Below are 15,964 nucleotides of genomic sequence, written 5' to 3'. Positions count from 1 at the left end.
ACTTTAAAAAAATGGATAAGTTAAATGAGTTTAGGGGCCAATTGGGTGGCTTGGTTGGTTGAGCGTCCAACTTTGGCTTGATCTCACAGCCTACATCAGGCTCACTGCTGTCAGCGCAGAGCCCGCTTTGGATCCTCTGTCCACCTCTCTCTCTCTGCCCCTTCCTCTTGCTCTGTCTCTGTCTCTGCCTCTCCCTCTGTCTCTCAAAATTGAATAAACACATTTTTTTTAATGTAAAGTGAGTTTTCACATTCATGGCTTGAAGTCCTGTATACCTACTAAATTTGACTTAGGCTTTCTAACAGCCACTAGAAAGAAAGAAAAAATCAGTTCTATTATAAATAAAGTTTTAAAAAAGAATGTCTATTTAGAAGAGGACAACCTAGGTTCTAATGCCTGAGGGTGGAGGAGCTCAATCATCTGCTGACCTAAAATATTTCCTGGTGATAAACTGAGCTGGGTACCGGTAGAATTGTGTAATTTGTCAGGTGTACCTGAAATGTAATTCAGACCATATCACTTCTCTATCTGAAAAGTTCAGGAGCTCTCCATTGCCTATAAATTAACTATAAACTTCTTGATCTGATATTCTTTTTCTTTTAAAATTTTTAAAAAGTTTATTTATTTATTTTGAGAGAGAGAGAGAGACAGAGAGAGAGAGTGAGCAGAGGAAGGGCAGCGGGAAGGGAGAAAGGGGGCAGGGGATCCAAAGCGGGCCCCATGCTGACAGCACAGAGCCCCACACAAGGCTCGAACTCATGAACTGTGAGATTATGAGCTGAGCCAAAGGCACTCCTGATCTGATATTCTGAGGTATATCCTCTGATATCCTCAAAACCAAATCAAGGTGAACTTCCTGAAGGCAGACATCATTTCTTACTCAATACTGTGTTATTAGCAGTGTCACAGGCCTTTGTGACAGAATGGGCATCAACAGATGCTCAAAGATATTATGTAGAATGGGATGCCTGGGTGGCAAAGTCAGTTAAGTGGCCAACTTTGGCTCAGGTCTTGATCTCATGGTTTGTGAATTGGAGCCCCACCTTGGGCTATCTGCTGTTAGCATAGAAGCTGCTTCAGATCCTCTGTCCCCCGCTCTCTGTCCCACTCACTCTCTCTTTCTCTCGTTCAAAAATAAATAAACATTTAAAAAAAAGATTCTATATAAAGGAACTCTCAGATAACCAAGAAAGTTGGTGGAAACATCTCCAACCCTCATTTCTGTTCTTGTAATGCCTTCCCTACCAGCTGCACCTGTTGAATGCTGACACCTTCAGAGTCAATAATAATGGTAATAAGTATCTCCATCACCCATAATGGCCATACTATTGTAACAATATACACTTATTATATTATATATACCTATTATGTATGTGCTTACTATATTATGTATTTATTATTATACACTATAATAACATCACTTTGCATTTGTATAGTGTTCAACAAAGTGCAGACATAACAGTTTTAAACTATTCTCACAACCAGCTTGATTTGTGGTCTGAGCGGGGGTCATAGTCCCTCCTCTACAATGTAGAAAACAGATCTTGTACATGTGTATCTTTATGAAGCAGTATGTGCCATTTCCTCCCAATTTCCACAATGGGATGTGGTCTCTTTTTCTCCTTCAAACCCTGGAGGAATTTGTTTTGTACATTTCTTATGACACTTAATAGTAACTCCATGCATTGTATATAGTGCATTACAGTTTACAAAACACTTTCTCATACTAACTTCCTATTTCTTTTCATCCTCACAACCCCACTTAAAGAAAAATAATCATCTCCTTATCTTAAAGACCCTGTTGCTCTCTCCACGCTCTCTAAAAAGGTAAAAAGTTAAAAGCTGCTCAGTAGCTCCCTAGCCATCACCACCACGACGCTCACTTTGCCATCCTCCAACAACAGTGGAAACTAACATTTTTTGCTCCCTACTCTCTGTCAGGTGTTAAGATATGTGTTTTTTTATATAGATAACACTGTTTCAATTTACCTCTTCTTGTTAAATTTGATTCCCTTCTCCCTGCCCCCTACCAAAACAAAAGAAAACAAAAAACCAGCAAAAATCTAGAAATAAAAATATACTTTCCTTCCCTGTGGCTACTTTGACTAATGACGAAAAAGAAAAGGGTGGAGAAGCTGAGAAGGAACAGACACCCTCTCTGAAACTCTGCTGCAGTGACTGACTGAAGAGCCAGTTTGGGCTGGAGTTCACAGGGTGATGTAACACACAGTGTAGACCAAGGATGTGTTGACAAGAGCGGCCAGTGAGAAGAATTTCTGATGAAGACCTCATCAGGCAGGAAAAGACTCTAGCAGAAGTGTTTGGGTGAGGAGGCTCTTTATTATTCACCTTAGCTCAGAGTGACAGTTTCAAGACAGAAGATGGCTGGGGCAGAGAACCAAGATGGAGGCCACCACCAGAAGTCTCCTGGTCTGAGTGCAGGGAAATCCCTGTACCAAGATGCAGCCTTATACAGTTTCAGGGGACACTCTTTACATGGAATACAACGTGCACAGTGCCTGTAGAGTTGTGCAACACGGGTCTTCCCCTTGGTGTCTGGCCCTTTCCTCCATTCCACTGAGTGCCACAGGGATATCCATGTGGGAGGCCCTTAAGAGATTGGGAACTCTCAAGCCTCCATGACTCATTTGCTGATTTTGGTACTTGGTGTTTTGATTTCAGCTCATTTTATGGCTTCCTACAACTTCTTATTAAAGATGGGGGTAGGGTGGAAGGACATCTGGGTGGCTCAGTCCATTAAGCCCCAACTTCGGCTCAGGTCATGACCTCACGGTTTGTGGGTTCGAGCCCTGTGTCGGGTTCTGTGCTAACAGCTCAGAGCCTGGAGCCTGTTTCAGATTCTGTGTCTCCCTCTCTCTCTGCTCTTCCCCCATTTGTGCTCTTTCTCTGTCTCAAAAATAAACGATTTAAAAAAATAATAATAAAGATAGGGGTGGGGCAGGGACACTCTAGACACGCTGAGTAGGAACATGAAGGCCAGCATCATGCCAATGTGTGGTTTCTCCCACAGGATAACTCAGATTCCTCGTAACAAAGATTTCCTCAGAAAAAGGTCAATTTCGCCCAGATGGTGTGGCCTTCATTCTTTTAGCTATGTTATCCTGGGGGAAAGCATCACCTTTTAAGAAAGTGAATTTGAAATTATTCTAATTCATTTATGGGGCCTGGTGACTATTTTCTACCCCTTTAGGTCTGTGGTTCTCAAAACTGACTGCACTTTAGATTTACCAATAGAACTTTAAGATGGCTGGTTTCCACTTAGGAGCAATTAAATTGGGATCTCTGAAGGTAGAGCCCAGGCAACTATATATTTAAAAAAAATTTTTAGTGTTTATTTATTTTTGTAAAAGGCGAAAGATTTATGCGATCTGAAGAGAAATCAGAGTATTGTTTATTTATTTTTGAGAGAGAGAGAGAACATGAGTTGGGGAGGGGCAGAGAGAAAGAGGGGGAGTAACAGAATCCAAAGCAGGCTCCAGGCTCCAAGATGTCAGCACAGAGCCTGATGAGGGGCTCAAACTCACGAGCAGAGAGATCATGACATGAGTTGAAGTCAGAGGCTTAACCGACTGAGCTACCCAGGTGCCCCAACTATATTTTTTTAAAGGTCCCCAAGTGGCTTTGTTGTGCCATCAGGGTTGGGAATCTGTGCATCAGGTGGTTTTCTTATTATTCCTCTGATCTCACCCTCACTGACAAACTGAGCTCCAGAAGGTATGTCCGGCTGGAGAAGCTCAGTTGTGAACCAGGAGAAGAGATCACAAAGGCAATGAGATACACAACATCATCTAAATATTTATCCAGTGCTACATTCCAGGCCACCAGCTGTGAACACACGATAAATAACACGAGGCATCTGCCCTCCTTAAGTTGTACGTTAGTTGCAAAGACAGACACATGGTCAACTCCAGAGCACAGCAAAATTAAATTGAACTGTAGAGCCCAGGCTGGGGAAGTAAGGGAAGGGTTTGGGGGAGAGAAGGGATTTGAGATAGACCTTCAGAGAGGGGTAGAAGTTTGATCAATGGAAAGGAGCCAGAAAGCATTTCAAAGGGAGGAAGAGCTTCATCAAACACATAGAAGCCGGAAAGTGGACGGGATATCAGGGAATTACAGGAGCCCTGGTAGAGCTTCAGAAAACGGTGGACTAGGAGGCTGGAAATTTAAATGAAAACTTAGAGGGCCTCAGAATCTTTTACAAGGAATTGGTAGGTGTTGTGTGAATCTCTACGCGTGTCTTAGTGGGAGGGGGCCACAACACAGGTTTACTATTAAATAGTGCCGTGACCAGATCTGAAGCAAGTAAGAACACGATCAACATCAACTTTGATAAATACATCTGAGGTGGTTACTCATCTTGCCCTTTGGCAACCTTCTGTCTGCTTCTCTCACCACACCACTCTAGAAACCTGAATATATCCCTCTGTTGCATTCTTTCTGCCTTTTACCTTGTTCTTTCTGTTTAGAATGCTCTTTCAACCCTTCACCGATTATTCCTACGTATTGACCTAACTCTGAAGTCATCTTCTCTATACTTCTTTCTATAGCATTTTTTAAGGATAGCTAATAACAGTGCTTGTTAATCGTATTGTATTTATCGACATGTCTGTCTTTCCCTCCAGACTGTGAGCCCCTAGAAGACAAGAATGGAATCTTTAAATCTTCAATCAGCAGGACGAGGCATAGTAGCTAGTTTGCTGGCCATATAGACTGACTGATTGAATGAATGGGAAAGCACTTACCAGATGTTGGAAAGATTTAAACTTAGCAATCATGTCCTTTAAGGTTTAAGTACAGGGACTCAGGAAATTTTTTCCATATTTAAAACCATTTCACTCAAGTTTTAAACATTTCTCTTCTGAAGTGCTCACTTATGCAAGCAAAATGAGTTGCTGAACCTATCAATTTATTTCCATGGAGGAAGCAATATTTCTTTCTTTGGTAATAATCTGCCAAAGAAATATTAAAGTTAATGTGTCTTTGGCTGGAGGAAACATAAATACCACTCAAAAGCTCCTGCAATCTGTGGAGGCTTAGAGAAGGGGAAAAATTCCCTAGGGGCTGTGACAATGGGATTTGGGGGCTTGCTGGGCAGAGAAGAGGGAGGGAGGGGCTCTTTGTGAAATTTGTTGATTTCCAATTCCTTAAATGTATTTCACTAGTTGGAGGATTAAAAGGTTTACTGGTGAGAGTGTCAGTTGTCAAAGGATTGAAGATAGATTCTATAATCCTGTAAAAGAGAGCTCCGGCAGCTTCTCCATCAGGAATCTAGAAATATTTGGTATCTTGGAAATCATTTTGCCCTATTGTTCAATTCTCTTAGTTCTTCTGTGACAATCCTGCTGCCCCTGGAAGAAATAGCAACTTTCATGAACTTAACTCATGTTGCTCTCATACTCTATTTGTGAGGCACTTTTTCTCCCTGCAGTCTATCAGCTTTTGCTTCATGAATGTTGATGCTGTGTTGTTTGGCACACACATTAAAGACTGTTATGCCTTTTTGGAAAATTAACCTCTTTATCATTATGTAAGGTGCCCCTCTTTATCACTGCTAATTTGCCTTCTTGCAAAATCTGCTTCCTCTGAAATTAATATGGCTACTCTTGGTTTCTTTTGATTAGTGTTAGCATGGTACATCTTCCTCCATCCTTTTACTTTTAACCTTTCTGTGTCTCTATTTTAAGATGACTTTTGTGTAGAAAACACATATGGTAAGGGCTTGTTTGTTGTTCATTTTGACAATCATGCTGACAAAAAAATGGTGTAGTCAGAGTATTCATATGAAAGTGGTCACTGATACAGTTGATTTGATATTTACCCATATTTGTAACTACTTTCCATTTGTTGCTTTATTATTTCCCCCCTGCCCCCTTCCTGCCTTCTCTAGTATATCACTAGAGACATGTATCATTTTAAACTTCTCTTAGTGATGATTGTTTATAATATATATTCACAACTAATCTCAATATGCCTTCAAATAACACTGTATCACTGATGAGGTTTTGGGGTGATGGTGGGGGTTTGGAGCTGATGGCCAAGAAAGAATTCTTGAAGATGTCTTTGGTGGAAAAAGGTGATTTTATTAAAGCATGAGGACAGGACCGGTGTGAAGTGACTGGTTATGTACTATAGAGTTGGGGGAGGTAAAGACAAAAGGGAGACCTCTAGAAAGACTTTGGTTATTTTTTATTAAGAGACAGTGAGAGCAGGGGAGGGACAGAGAGAGAGGGAGATACAGAATCCAAAGCAGGCTCCAGGCTCTGAGCTGTCAGCACAGAGCCCGAAGGTGAACCCATGAACTGTGAGATCCTGGATCTGAGCCAAAGCCAGATGCCTAACCAACTGAGCCACCCAGGCGCCCCTGGAAAGACTTTGATATGCTAAAGAGGACTCCTAAGATTCCCTCAAGGCATTAACATTAGGGTGGTAGGGGGTTCCTGGAGAAATGTTATACTCTGTATTTGCCTCTAGTATTTGTCAATGGGCTACAGGTTATAAGGAACTTTAATTTTACCTGCCATTTCCTTCTTGCCTTTGTTCCCACATCACTACGGAAGGGAGGGTGATATTCGGGCTCCAGGAAACTGAGTCTATAGGTTTCTGGAGATTAGGCTATTGCTAAAATTGCCTTTTTCTTATAATTTACTAAGATATTTGTAAACTGATAGATGACTGTGATCTCTGTCTGTTAACCACTTGTTTTCTTTCCTTTCCTTCATTCTGGGGCAACCAGGGAAGCCTGAGGCATAGGACACACCCCACCTGGGGGATGGACAGTATGCTAGCCCTTACTTTGCCCTCAGCTTGCCTTTATGCTCCGTCATGACTCCTCTATGAGGAGTGCAGGTCCCTTCCAACAAGAGTATTCCTAATTCCTCCCTCCTGTCCCTTGAAATATTGCTACCATTGATTTTACCCAATACATTGTTACTATTACTTTGAACTATTAGCTCATGTAGAATAAGAAAAGTAAAAGATTTTATTTTAACTTAATTTATTCCTTCTCTGAGGCTCTTCTCTCTTTATGTATATCCAAATTCATGATCTATATCATTTTCCTTCTCCCTGGAGAACTTCTTTGAACATTTCTTGTGGAGCAGGTATGCTAGAACTGAATTCCTCCTTTTTTTGGTCTGAGGAAGTATTTTTCCTTCACTTGTAAAGGATAATTTAGTTGAATATCAAATTCTAGCTTTGTGTTTCATTGGGTTTTTTTTTTCTCCCACACTTTAGATATTTCACTCCACTCTCTTCTTGTGTGCATGGTTTTTGTTGAGAATTCTGATGTAACTTTTATCTTTTGTCCTTGTGTGAACCAGACTAACGCCATCTTGCACAAATCCTCCATGATGTTTGTTTTATTTGGTTTTAATTTTTAAATGTTTATTTAGTTTTGAGAGAGAGAGAGAGAGACACAGCATGAGTAGGGGAGAAGCAGAGAGAAAGGGGGAGCACAGAATCAGAAGCAGGCTTCAGGCTCTCAGCTGTCAGCACAGAGGTTGACGTGGGGCTCGAACCCATAAACCAGGCAATCGTGACCAGAGCCAAAGTCAGAAGAAGCTTAACTGAGCCACCAGGGTGCCCCCATGAGGCTTCTTCCTTCTAGAGCATAACCCCCCTCCTTCACATTCTTTCCTTTTGTTCAACCATGGCCGTAAATACACCTTTCAGGCATAATGTCCTTCATCCTCCCTGGAGACCTGACTTTGATACACATCTATTCTTAACCATTCTCTCCTTGGGTGGTCCCCTAGCACAACTCTCAGCCTCCAGGGCTATAAAAAGAGGTTTTAAGGGAGGTGGAGTCACTGAAATCTACCTGTCTGGTGGCTACTCAAGACCGGTTTCTGTTCTAAGCCCCCTAAATAAAACATTTCTCATAAAATTGGACTTGGCCTCTTTCTTCTGTTTTAGGCTCCTTCGGCCTTTCGAGGTCATTTTGCATTTATCTCCTTTCCACAGAACAGTTCTCTACAGGTATGGTGTTTCTTTTTTCTCTCTCTGGCTTCTTTTAAGATTTTCTCATTATCTTTCTTTCTTTTTTTAGCATTTGTTTCGCTCAGTTTTCTCTGAGCAAAACTACACATCTGTGGTTTGGTGTCTGTCACTAATTTTGGGGAAATCCATTATTACTTCACATGTTTCTTGTGCTTTATTCTCTTTCTCCTTTCCTTGTGGTATTCCACTTACATATATGTTACATCTTTTGAAATTGTCCCACAAATTTATTCTGTTCTTTTTTTTTTTTTCATTCTGTTTTCCCTTTGCATTTCAGTTTGGGAGGTTTCTACTGATACATTTTCATACTCACTGATCCTTTCCTCGGGACCGTGTCCAGTCTACTGACAAGCCCATCAAGGGCATTTGTCATCTTCATTACACTGTTTTTTATTCCTGGCATTTTCTTTTTATTCTGTCTTAGAGTTTCCATCTCCCTGGCTACATTATCCATCTGTTCTTTCATGTTGTCAGCTTTTACCATTAAACCCCTCACCATAATAATCATACTTATTTTAGGGGCACCTGGTGACTCAGTAGGTTAAGCTGACAGCACAGAGCCTGCTTGGGATTCTCTCTCTCTCTCTCTCTCTCTCTCTCTCTCTCTCTCTGCCCATCCCCTGCTCATGCTTTCTCTCTCTCTCTCAAAATAAATACATAAACTTAAAAAAATTATACTTATTTTAAATTCCCTATCTGGTAATCACAAAATCTATGTCATATCTGAGTCTGGTTCTGATCCTTGCTTTATCTCTTTGGACTATGTCTCTCTCTTCCTGCCTATTAATAGGCCTTGTAATTTTTTGTTGAAAGCCAAACATGATGTATCAGGTAATAGGAACTGAGGTGAATAGGCGGTTAGTGTGAGGCTTTGTGTCCATCTGGCTAGGACTGATGAGCTCTGTTTAACGTCTGCTCTACCTGTAGGTATCAGAGGCTTCCATTTCTTCCAGTACTTTTGTTCTTTAGATCTTTCTAAAAACTTCTTCTTATATAGAGACTGCACCTTGCAGCTCTTTCCACTATAATTTACTCTTATTGTATTGGCGTGTTAGGGTGATGATAAAGTGCACGGCGCAGGGAAACATCCTATAGTCCTATGATTCAGTTTCATCTTCTGGTGGGCTATGACTTTCACAAGTGTTTCTTAACACCCTCCCCACAAGAGAGGCTTGAAGGCTATGAGGCCCAGAGCTAGGTAACTTCTGATTCCTTTTCTCCCCATCACTCCCTCCGTCCCTCCACAATAAATATGTCTCTGGCTAAGTCTTTTCCTCTGCAGCGTAGGACTTTCTTATGGAGAAGGCTCTGGGTATATTTCAAAATGGTTTATTTTCCTCTCCTCTGCCAGAAACATGAGGATTTTTTTTTTCTTGGCTCTTCCCCATCAGAACTTGGTGAGGTTCCTAGAGGCAAAACCCATGAAAGTATTGGGTTTCCCCAAAGACTGCAGACCCCAGGAGTTTCTCAGGGTCACCCAAGTCCACATATCACTACTAACATTTTGTTAAAGTTATCATTTAGATATTCCTACCAGCTTCAGATGTTCCAAGGCTTCTGTCCCAGCTAAGCTGACGTTGGCTGTGATTATCTGTATTTACTGTCTCTCTCCAGATTCTGGTAGGCAGATGCCCTGCAACCTCAGTTCTCTGATGAGTCCAAGAAAAGTCACTGATGTTTATGTTTGTTCTACTTTGTTCATATTTTAAGGATGGGAGTGACCACTTTCAAGTTCTTCACACAACTGGAAGCCCTCAGAACCCTGTAAAAGCAAACTTAGATAGCATTGCCATTTATTTATTCAATTATTCACTTACTTTAGGTACAAGGCATTGAACTAGAATCTATGGGTAGAAACAGAGATAAGCAAACATGGAGCCTTGGGGAGGTTACATTCTTTAAACATATTGTTTTGGGGGTACCTGGTGGCTCAGGTGGTTATGTGTCCGCCTTCATCTCAGGTCATGATCCTGTGGGCTGTGGGTTCGAGCGCTGCTGACAGCTCAGAGTCTGGAGCCTGCTTTGGATTCTATGTCTCCCTCTCTCTCTACCCCTCCCCTGCTCGCATTGTGTCTTTCTCTCTTTCTCAAAAATAAATAAACAGTAAAAAAATTTAAAAAGTTTTTTATTTTTAAATTTAAATATAGTTGACACAATGTTATATTACTCAAAACACAATGCTGTCTTAGTTTCAGGTGTACAACATAGTGAGTCAGCATCTCTAGAGATTATGCTTTGCTCCTCATAGTGCAGCAACCATCTGTTACCACACAACACTGTTACAGTATCATTGACTATATTCCCTCCCAGTGACTTACTCATTCCATAACTGGAAGCTGTAGCTCCCATTTCTCTTCACCCATTTTGTCCATTCCTCCACCGTCCCCTTCCCTCTGGCAGATGTCAGTTTGTTCTCTGTTTCTGTAGGTCTGCTTTGGCTTTGTTTGTTTATTCATTTGTTTTGGACCTAGAAGGTATTATGCTAAGTGAAATAAATCGGACTGAGAAAGACAAATACCAAATGATTTCACTCAAATGTGGAATCAGGGGGCCTATGTCTGAACAGGGGATGGTACGAGACAACTTCTCACCTCTTGTGCTTAAATGTGTTTTAGATGTGTGTAGACATTAACTTCCCTGGCTCCCAGTGCAGTCGGGCCAGTGGCAGAAGCTAAGAGCAACTTTCTTAGTTTTGCTTTATAAATATCATCATTTTCTATTTGTGCCACAAAAAGGAAAAGGTTGAAAAGCATTGAAGGTGGTAACAAGACACATACTAAATTACTGTAATAAAATGTTGACAGTGATGTGTCAAAAAAAAGATCAGATTATAAGGTACATATTTGGAGGAGGCAGATGTTAAATATAAAAATTCTAGGGGCACCTAGGTGGCTCAGCCCAACTCTTGATTTCGGCTCAAGTCATGAGCTCATGGTTTGTGAGATCGAGCTCTGTATGGCAGAGCCTGGTTGGAATTCTTTCTCTCTCTCTTGTTTTCTCTCTGCCCCCCTCTTTCTCTCTCTCTCTCTTTCTTAAAATAAATAAACTTTAAAAAAAGTAGTCTTTTAAAAAAATAAGTAAAAATAAAAATTCTAGAAATATTGAGAGGGGTCATATTTGCGGTGAATATGGATAGGTGAGTAGGATTGGGATGTGCAAAGAGAGAGGGGCAACGGTGGAGAATACCCTGGGTGAAAGGCCCCGTGTGGGATTGTGAAAGTACTGGGATGAAGAAGACTGAGGAGTTTAATTTGGTTAGAACACACAGGACGTGTGAAGGGGAGTAATGAGAGACAGAAAGCAAGGATCTGTCAATTTGCTTGTCTGTCTAGCTACCATGTGATATTAACTGGCATTCCTGATAATAAGTAAAGTACCATAAAATTCAAGGTGCCTTGCAAATTGCTGGAGTTTAAATAACACTTAATATGATTCCAATGCTAAGTATGTTTACTGAGTTTTCATTACAAATGTCAATTTGCATCTTCGCAGGGTGAATGAGTTGGATAGTGAGGGGTATGGCTATGAGGAATTAAAGTCAGTGAATAAAGCAAAAATTAGAGTCAAAGATACCCTTGAAAATGGTTTAAATTGCCCAGAAGGTCCATTAAGTGTGGTTTTATGAGTACTACCTTATGCAATAATTCTTGGGCACACCAAGTTTGGGGAATAATTAAGGTAATTAAAAGAACAAAAAGTGGGGAAGGGAAGTTTCTAGGCAGATGTCTGGGCATTTAAGGTATTCTACATGTAAAATGAATATCAAATTCCTAAATGGTGAATGGTTGATGAGTGGATTCCAGAGTTACTGTTTGCCTGCAGAGTTTACACCTTTTGGTTTGATACAAGCTTCCTGTAACTGTAATGCACGTGTCTGTGGTGGTAAGGGACAGGAAAGCAGAAAGTAAAGTCACCTGTATAAAGGAATTTGAATGTGCTCCAAAGTCTGTTTCTTTTTTGTGTATATAACACTTTCCCTCTCTTCTCCTCTCTCTTTCATGGCTTCTAATGAAAGGCTTCAACAAGGGTAGGGATTACTGTTGCTAATTCACCACTATCTCAGAGAGAGGTAATACAAATAATATTAAGGAAGTATAGATTTCCTTGTTTACTGAGAGGTTTTGTTTGTTTTAAATCAAGAATTGCTAGCTTTTTATTTTCCTTTTTTATTATGAAATAACCTTCATAAGTACATAGATCGAAGGTGCACTGCTTGATGAATTTGCACACATATAATCACCCCGTGTCAATATGTAGAACATTTCCAGTACCTCAGAACGCTACTTTACGCCCTCTCCCAGTTAAGGCCATCCCAAAGGTAACTATTGTCATTTTATTTTTAACCTTTCTTCATCTCAGTTCAAAATGATATTAATATCATGAATGATATTGGAATGATAGAATGCACAAAGAAACACAAAGCATTCAAAACTGCAATAAATGTTTCAATAATACATGGTTTGAGAAAAAAAAAAAAAAACCAAAAACCAAAACCAAATTTTTTTAACACCACGAACTAGGACATACGTATACTCATTTTCTCTTCAATTACAAATAGTATCTAAGAGCAGCATGGTGTCCTCTGATTCACCAGTCTAGAGTGAAAAACACAGCCACCAAGACCTCTGCTGTGAGCATCTTCTCCTTTCTAGAAGCCAGTGAGACTGAGGCTAGAATCCTAGGCCTAATCCTGAATTCCTGGGAAAGGTGTCTTAATGTTCCAGCTTGAGTCAGATGTCTGCTCCTGGATCAATTCACTATGGTTAGGGACATGGATTCAGGCTTGTACAAAATGGCAGCCAGAGGGTGATAAGTGACAGCTTGTAGATCTGGGGGGAGTGGAGAGGCAGTTCCCAGAAAAGGACTGGGCTGGGAAGATAACCTTAGAAGTCTGTATTTTTGTGCCAAATCTAAATTTGATTCTCAGGTTCTCCATACACTTGCTCTATGATACTAGAAAAATGATTTCTTAATTCATATCGTGAATATATATTATTTTCTTAGTCTTTTAAATGAACACAAAGAATTCCACACACTGTATGTTTAAATTTTTAGAGATTATAAATCAAGCTAATAAGCTGTTAGATTAAAAAGCTTTATCTTGCTACCTTGACACACCTAAATTATAGCAAACATACATAAAATAACCCATAAGTTTCAAGTGTAGAATCCTTGAGTGCCACATCACCCTACCCCGGTTGAGGTAGATTTTCAGAACTTATTTTGAATGACCTTCACTTCAAAAAATCTTGTTTAACTGACCCTTCCATGAAAAACATTTTCCCATGGCATTGCTTAATACTTTAACATTTCTCCTTAGAATTAAAAATTTATAAGCCTTTCATTCCTAGAGTAAAGCAAATATCAGAATTCATTATACCCACAAAGAATCTCTAAATTGCTTAGATTTTTTTTTAATGTTTTTTATTTATTTTTGAGAGACAGAGACAGACAGCACGAGCAGGGGAGGGTCAGAGAGAGAGAGACACAGAATCCGAAGCAGGCTCCAGACTCTGAGCTAGCCGTCAGCACAGAGCCTGATGCGGAGCTCGAACCCACAAACTGTGAGATCATGACCTGAGCCGCCAGACGCTTAACTGACTGAGCCACCCAGGCGACCCTGCTTAGATTTTTTTTTTTTTTTGGTCTAGTTTAGAAATTGCTTTTCACGGCTTTCTCACAGTCCCCTCATCTTCCTTTGTCTACAAATGCTACCTCTACTCCCACTCCACTGGAAGACAGAAAGACCTTTCTTGAGCTGTGGCTTGAACATCCTTATGATTTCTGAGGAAATTATCAGTGGACACATTCTAAGCAAGTCATCTGAACATTCACAAACACATAAAAGAGGCGAGGGCTGGAAGTCAGGTCATGTGACCTGGACAGGATTCAAAGCCAGCCATCTGCGTGGTCATTGGTAGCAGCTGGTAATTGGAAGAGCTTGAGAGGGAAATTGGGAAAGCAAGTTGGAGCCCTAGCTCTGCCACTAACTGGCTGGGCTGGAATGAGTCAGTTAAAACTCTTTGTTTAACCTCAGCGTCATATCTATAAAATTGGAATAAGGACAGGGCATTTAGGTCTCCACCGGCTTTGGGGGAGGAAGGGAATCACAACTTGTCTGAGCTTCAATTTCTGTGACTGTTACAGTTTTTTTGGTTTTTGTTTTTTTTAAGACTTGTGCCCAGTCCACCTCACAGGGGGTTTTGGGGATGAGTGAGAGAAGGCACAATCTTTCGGAGCTTCAGTTTCTACATGTGTAAAAAGCTTAGAACACATGGCTAGCCCACCAATAAAATTCCTGTTAACACGGGAAAATGTACAGAAAAACTTGCAAAATGTTGGCTATGCAGTATGAATTATCTCGTATTGAAAACACAACAAACACACCTAACAAGTGATTGTAGATCTCTTTCGTCCTGGCTCCAATGTTACAACCCGTAATGTAAACCAAGACCACGCTCTTAAATCACTCCAGCTGCTGGGAGCAGCCACGGAGACCCTGCCACGCCCCACTGGGCCCAAAAGGGCCCGGAGGGGGCGTGGCCCAGCCGGGCCAGCCCATCACGACGCCCCGCCCCGTCGCGCCCGCGCCTGCGCCGTGCACATCTACCGACCCCGAGCGCCTCGGCGGGAGGTAAGGGGCTTGCGGGAGGCTGCCTCGGGGGCGTCAGGCCCTGACCAGCTGGGCGCTGAGCCCGCGCGCGGGAGAGGCGCCTAGTGGGAAGCCCGGCATCAGGTCCGGAGTGCAAGCACTTTGGGGGCCCCTCCCGGCTCCACGAAGTGGAGCTTTCATTTTTGGAAGCTCGATTCGAAGCGGGTGTTGGGAAGGGGCCGACAGGGCGAGCTCGGCGGCCTCCCCGGGTCGCGGGGCGGTAAAGTTTCCTGCGCTTGGCCTGCCCGTGACGCAGTGTGGGCCCTAGGTCTTCAGGGTCGCCTGCGCCTTGGTCCCGAGACTGCTCGTTCATCTGTTCTCAGGTGGCGGCGTCTGGTGTCTGGCCCAGGGGCGCTGGGGGCGACACTGCGAGAGGCGCCGCCAGGCTCGGGGGCAATGAAGGGAGGACCGCGGAGCCAGAATCGGAGCCTCCTGTTAGCCACACCAGGAGGTGGTTCTGGAAGGTCCCGCATCTGCCTCCCTCTATGCATTCAGAATCAGAGGGCTTAGGGAAGAGACCATATGGGAGGAGATGGGGCCATGACTTTTCTTTCCCAAGTCAATGCCCCGTCCTGGGGGAAGGGGGACGTGTCTGAGGACATTCGGGGCCACCAGTGGGATCTCTAGGCTGATGGACGTTCATCGATTTTGGGGGGCGAAAGGTTGCCGGCAGTTTTGGAGTTTTTTTGAGATTGGGGATTTTTCACTTTTAAATAACCTCTTAAGTAATTTAGTGACCCTCCCAGTTCTCTTTCAGCGAGAGAAACGTGAGTGTTAATGGTACTCAGCTAATAGTAGTTGCAAGCACTCAAGCGTGGGTTGCAGATCACCTGGCACCCCCCGCCCCCGCAAGTGTTATGGCAGATATTTGACTTACAGATGTTTGGGCTCTTACGTGAAACATCAGTTCATACTTTTTTTTTTTTGAAAAGTCTTTATTTTGAAATAATTTTACAATTACAGAGAAGTTACAAAAGAATAGAGTTCTCAGGGCGCAGTTGTTTGAACTTCAGACTTCGGCCCTGGTCATGATCTCCGGGTTAGCGAGTTCGAGCCCTGGCCTGGGGCTTTCAGCTGTCAGCACAGAGCCAGCTTAAACTCCCTTGACTCCCTCCACGCCCCCTCCGCATTTACCCGCTCTGCTCAAAAAAATTTTTAAAAATTAAAGACAAAGAATAGAGTTCTTTACAGCTTAAAAACAAACCCACCTTATATAATTATAGTACAATTACCAAAATTTAAAAAGTTATCATCGGTACAATTCTATTAAAACTACCACTTTTTTTCAGATTT

At 42.0% G+C, this 15,964-nt stretch overlaps 1 protein-coding gene across 1 annotated transcript in view; it reads left to right on the top strand.

The window, feature by feature from the left end:
* Nucleotides 1–14,603: 14,603 nt before the first annotated feature.
* STX17 (syntaxin 17) overlaps nucleotides 14,604–15,964 on the top strand; it is a 64,779-nt gene continuing 63,418 nt past the window's right edge. Inside the window, exon 1 of the mRNA XM_029921089.1 lies at nucleotides 14,604–14,653. The gene's annotated coding sequence lies outside the window, so the exon portion shown is untranslated. The remainder of the gene's footprint in view (nucleotides 14,654–15,964) is intronic.

This window comes from Suricata suricatta, chromosome 13 (assembly GCF_006229205.1).
Source record: "Suricata suricatta isolate VVHF042 chromosome 13, meerkat_22Aug2017_6uvM2_HiC, whole genome shotgun sequence".
Lineage (NCBI taxonomy): Eukaryota > Metazoa > Chordata > Mammalia > Carnivora > Herpestidae > Suricata > Suricata suricatta.
The sequence above is the reverse complement of the archived record's forward strand: the minus strand, read 5'-3'. Positions and strand labels throughout refer to the sequence as shown.